The following is a 6,000-nucleotide window of genomic DNA, read 5'->3' as shown; positions in this document are numbered from 1 at the left end:
ATTTGTATTTGCATAGAAATCGCGGTCATTTTATGGTGGTTAAACATTTCCCAGATGCGTTGGTCTGAAATATGGCTGTATAATGGTATACAACACTAGCTTTTCCCTTTTTTATTCCAGGGCGTGATCAACTAATTACATATCTTTTTGTGTTTTGTGTGGATGCCTTCTATTATTTCCCTTATATATTAATTACGTAATGGTTGTTAATTGATGACAGGCTATTGGAAAAGTTTTCGTACTTTTGTAATGCATTAGTCAGTTTCTGTAGAAAAAAACCTTCATAAACTAGCCAGTGGGTGTCAGTTAACAAGAAATATAATGTTATAACAAAATGAATTACGTTGATAAATTGGATTGATGAAAACGTATTTGATTGCTACGTATCGTATTGAGCAAACACCAATAGAGGTTCTCGCGGGTATAATAAATAAACGATTTTTGACAAACTGCAGCTGTATTTATCAACTTCGGTACGAAGCAATTTTACGTGATTTCTCAGATTTATGCAAATATATACAATATTGATTAACCGTGTTGATGTACACGGGAAGGATTTATTCAATTTATTGCGGAGGGAGTGCGGTTACATACAGAGTCCGCATTGGTTTTTGGGGTTTAAACTACCACCCGCAAAAAATTATAACATTTTTGATAGTTAACAAACTTTTTTAAACATGGTCTGCCATTTTTTTTTTTTAGAAAAGTAAAGAATACTAGCTTTGTCATATGATTTATAAGATTAACATTTCTTTAAGCGTGACAGCGGTGAATGTTAAAGATATTTGTTAAAAGTTACAAAATGATGTATGCCATGTGTTCTTCATACAATGACTTTTTAATTCAACTATTATACATCTACAAGTGTTTATATTGGTGGGTCATGAAGACACAACTGCACCATTGCGGGTTGTGCATTGCTTCTGCAATGGTAGCCACCTTCAAACCTCGTCTGAACCACCAAAGATATTATTTTATTATTTTGTAAAATGCTTATCAGTTTTCTTACATGTGTAATATTCCACAGTTCTTTTATGTACGTCGATTTTCATTTCGGTTTTACTAGAACATATATGCGCATTAGTCGAAACTATAAGATGTATGGGAGTACACCGCCGTTGAGTGTTTTTGTACCAGTATATATCCACTCACAATCTCAAATAACAAAAACGATAGAGATATAATTCTTTGTCGGGTGCGAGGTTATACGTGATCTGCGATCTTTGCTGCAGAGATAGAAGGGCGCTACATTAAAACTGCTGTTAGAGAGAGAAACATGAGCGCTTTAGAGCCTAGGTGCTAATTAATTTGAACGCATGAAACGTTTCAAGACAGGAATCTAACAATGTACAAAATGTGTCCCCTAAAGCGTGAAAAATCTGGTATTCTCTTACAAATTCATTAAAATGAATCCCTGTTCGACAGATACTGTAAAATAAAGTGGCTTTGTTGGCTTCGTGAAAGGTTGATTAACGCGGGATCTCCATATTAAGATACGTAAATACAAAGCAGTCAGGCCAAGACTTATTAATTCGTGTTTTACTGGACTGGATCAATATCAATTTCTATATCCCTAACCTACTCATTTAAAACAGAAGAAGAAAATAGTATTATGTTTCATCACAGACACTTTTATGGTTATAAACGGGGCTGTTTGATTTGATTTCTTCTCTATTTTATTTTAAAAGTGGGAAGATATTAATATCGGTAATAAAGCAAATTATTTTCTTCCCGAGGGGGAACTTATTAAATTCCGATTGATTGTTTTGTGCACTAGGAAAATGAACATTAAAGTTCCAGTGATAACAAAACTGCTTGTCTCAGGCTTGCGGTAATATAAAAGAAAATTAATTTTTTTTCTTCAAATATACATTTGTCACAAATTTTACCAAATCCGCCAACGTGCAATAGCCCTATAAAGCCGCCGACCCGACGTGATTATCTACAAATTCTGATTATTTTTATAGATGGTATTTCCTTTTGTTAACGTTTTATTGGCACCGAGTTGTTAATGTGAGAAAACCAGATAGTTCACTTGCATTGTCCTTCGATGTAACGTCACAATCAATTACCCGATGTCCAGTAGACTCGCCGGGATCTGTCATATTCTTAATGCGTTGGACTTTCTGTGCGTATCAGTGTCCATTCCTCGTGCCATCTCTTAGAATTTCAACACTCTGCCCGGAATTTAACTTTATTTTTTTTTATTTAAACCACAATGAAGACGAAGAACTAAACAAGGTAAATTTTAATTTTAATTAACAAAATTAACAAAATTATGACCATATCTATATTTATATCCAGTTTATAATTTTCTTTACAAATATATGATACCATAGGGATAACAGAGCAATTTTTGCCAAAAATATGTTAAGGGATTCATATTCTTTCTTAACTCTTTTTTGCTTTATATTATGACATTTTGATAAAAATTACGAGAGTGAATTTATCAGATTTTATAATTCAGCGTTACAAAGGTACGTTACTTAAATGTACATAATGGTGTTTGAAATCAAATTAAATTCTAAAGCTAAATTTCCAATAATTTGATAAAAATTGTAGTAGGACAAGTATTTTGAAAATAAAAATTCAAAGGCTTATGCAATATTTTAGCTGTAAATATAAGAGAAATTCGACATTTGTTTCTGAATTCAAAGTCATTTTCGTAAGATATTTGAATTTGTATAGAGTTAAAGGCATATACCTTACATGTATGTATGAAAAAAATGGTTTTTTTCCTTTGCCACATTAGCAGTTGATATTGAATAATAAATAATGCTATCATATTGTAAACAAGTTTCAAATGAACAAAATGTACTATTATATTTAATGCTTACATACTGATAGATGATTTATTTTAAAAGGAGCATCAGTTGTGAAATAAGTCAGTGTAACTATGTGCCAATATTGATAATCCTCAACACGTACATGTACCTCATGCCATGGAATAAATCAAATTATTTAAGATAACACATGTGTATAAGTATATTCACTGAGTATTTTCCTTTATTTCTCAATAAAATAAAAAAAATATTAAACTTTGATGTTTCTTGCTGACATCAAAATAGCAAATATTGCGGGTTATGTAGATTTTATTTATTGCATTGATTGCTAAATTCATAGCTTGCAAGAATCATCAACAGCGCATGCTATTCTTTGCATGTACATCTCTACTTTAATATCATAAAAAATATAAATTTATTAACATAAAGGGTGTAAAGTTTGTATTTTCTCGAAATTGTCAGCCAGGAGGTTGCATACAAGAAGGTATTAACCAAATTTTCCTTATATGGAAGCTATGCTTTCTTGTAGGCTAGTAAAGACTTTTAATGTACATGTCATGTTGTACATTTTGAATTTACTGGGTGGGTGTAAATGCAAAATTTACAAATCAAATTATCATGTAAATTTTGCATTTACACCCATTCAGAAATTGCAAAATTTACAACATGACATGTCGACAATTTTATAGAAAGAATTACTTTACCCGCTGATCTTCATTATTCCAACAAAATACCATGAAACCAACGCATTTTTGTTTTGATATACGAGACCAAGCGATGATAGTCACGCTTTTTTGTTTTAATATACGAGACCAAGCGATGATAGTCACGCTTTTTTGTTTTAATTTACGAGACCAAGCGACGACAGTCACGTAGATTGTTGTTGTTTTTTATTGCAAAAGAGGATTGTCAGTGTAAACAACACTTACAGTCAAAGAAGAAGAAATCATTTTCTTCGAAATTTACTAATGTATACGTTGTGGTAGAATTGCACTGTGAACTAATAATCATTGAAATCGACATGTGTTCCCACATCTTCTTCCGAAAATTCAGTTTTCTGCAGACAAAAATAAACCTATTTAATTTCATTCCATCACTCAAACTTGCACTCTTGAGTTCTTTAAAAAAAACCAATTCTACTCTAAATCTCGAGTTAATCATTCCTTTGAGTGATATAAAATTTCTATGGAACAAATATTTCATAGATGAAATGTTTATTTATATATATTGTATAAGTTTACTTGTAATGACTTGATCTTGGTACCAAAGGTTCCTGTAGTAATCTGCTTATTAATTAGTTGACTAATTTCTTTAGGTAGACATTAAACAACTTTCCGCACTCTTTCTGGATTCTTACCATATAATTTAACAATATAAGGATGACAATGAATTAACTCCTTTTTTTCTTCAAAACAGGAAGGTTACATAAAGGTAACGGTTTTGTTTACATTTTTGTATCACAACAGGATATGGTACATGTATGGTACCTACTGGTTAATTGGTTTACAAAGGAGCCATCCAATGCTACCTGTATTTGTTGTTTTCAATTAGGAATAAGGAATCATTCTTTTAGCATTGTATTATATTGTTATATTGTTGTAATATACAAGACAATTAATATGCACATGTTAATATAATGTATACATATAAACGGATCACTTGAAAAAAGTTTATACATGGAGTTTTCTTATACCAAAAGCATTTTTTATATATTTACATGTACCTAAGTTGTACAAATTTTTTATGTTGAAAATAGTTGAATTGTTTTAATGACAGAGGGTTTAATGTAGTAAACACTCTTAAAGAATTGTTTCTCTCAAATTACAATTACGTCTTTCTAATAGAATATTGTTGGATCTACCAGTTTAGACGATAAATCAATGAGATGATAATCTTAAGTTACATATAAGTTTCTTTTATTGTTAAGAAATTCTTTTTGTCAGATATGACTGCAAAGTAGAATGATCAATTAAATATTTATAAACTGTACATTTGGAAAAGGCATTTATATCAGCTAGTAAAAACTGTTTATAGTTAATAAAAATACGTTGCTTGGCAACTGTTAAAAAATCTGGCTTTTCAAAAAATTGATTTACCCATACGTTCATTAGTCCAATGCTTCATAACATGTTCTTAATCTCCACAGCCCAGTTTTTACATTTATTTTTGTTTTTACATAAAGTTTCATTATACATATTAACATAACATGAATTCAAGCTAAAATGTTTTGATGATAAAAGTTTCATCCAGTTTCTTAAAATACGTAATTTTCTAACACATTGTAGAGGCATTCTGCTCAATTCACAATAAATAGCTGCATTAGAGGTGGACCATTTAACATTCAGTATGTATTTACAATAATTAAGATGATTTTTTTTCTATATCTGGGACAGAACGGAGGCCCAGACTTCACAACCGTAGTAAGCATTGCTTCCTATATACCGGTAAGTGTCAAAATTGAACAAGAGCGTAGTAAAGTTAATACTTACATTTACTTTTCAGCGCAAAAAGCGCCTTGATACATTGTTCAAGACAATTCTTTTGCATAATATGAAATTTGCCATATTCCACAAACGTCCGAGATAAAAACTGTTCAGATATAAGGTGATAATTTTGGTCGGGGCATGATCAAATCCAATAGCCCGGAGGGTTTTATGATATATTTGATCACGCCCCCACCGAAATTATCACCACATAATATTCAAAGAATGATTCCTTATTACTTATATTTATATAATTTTCAGTAATTTTACAATTAGATATTTGAATATAAATAAGCAAGTCCTAATTATAGGTCATTTATTAGACTGTATAGTACAAAATCGATACGTAGTGTTATCACAGGCGATAAAAAGTTGATACGTTACTAGTACATGATAACCAATGAAAATTATAATTCTCTTGATGTGAATCAACAAGAAAATGGAAAAATAGCTTGTAGATTATTACTATAAATCGGGGCATACTACAATGTGTTGTTCGTATCGTATTATCTTGCCATCGCAAGTCGTTACTTATTAGATGAGAAATCAATTTCTACCTGGAGAAATTAGTTAACGAATTGATAAACAGGTAATTATTGGTACATTAACCTGGGTTTCAGAATTCTATTACACATATACACATAAGCAAGTTGAGTTTATCACTTCTGGTGTCGTTGCTTAATCAATAGTAGATGTCCTTGATACAAGTACATCTTCGTCTCAGGATCAGAAGA

This window comes from Magallana gigas, chromosome 5 (assembly GCF_963853765.1).
Source record: "Magallana gigas chromosome 5, xbMagGiga1.1, whole genome shotgun sequence".
Classification (NCBI taxonomy): Eukaryota; Metazoa; Mollusca; class Bivalvia; order Ostreida; family Ostreidae; genus Magallana; species Magallana gigas.
The sequence above is the reverse complement of the archived record's forward strand: the minus strand, read 5'-3'. Positions refer to the sequence as shown.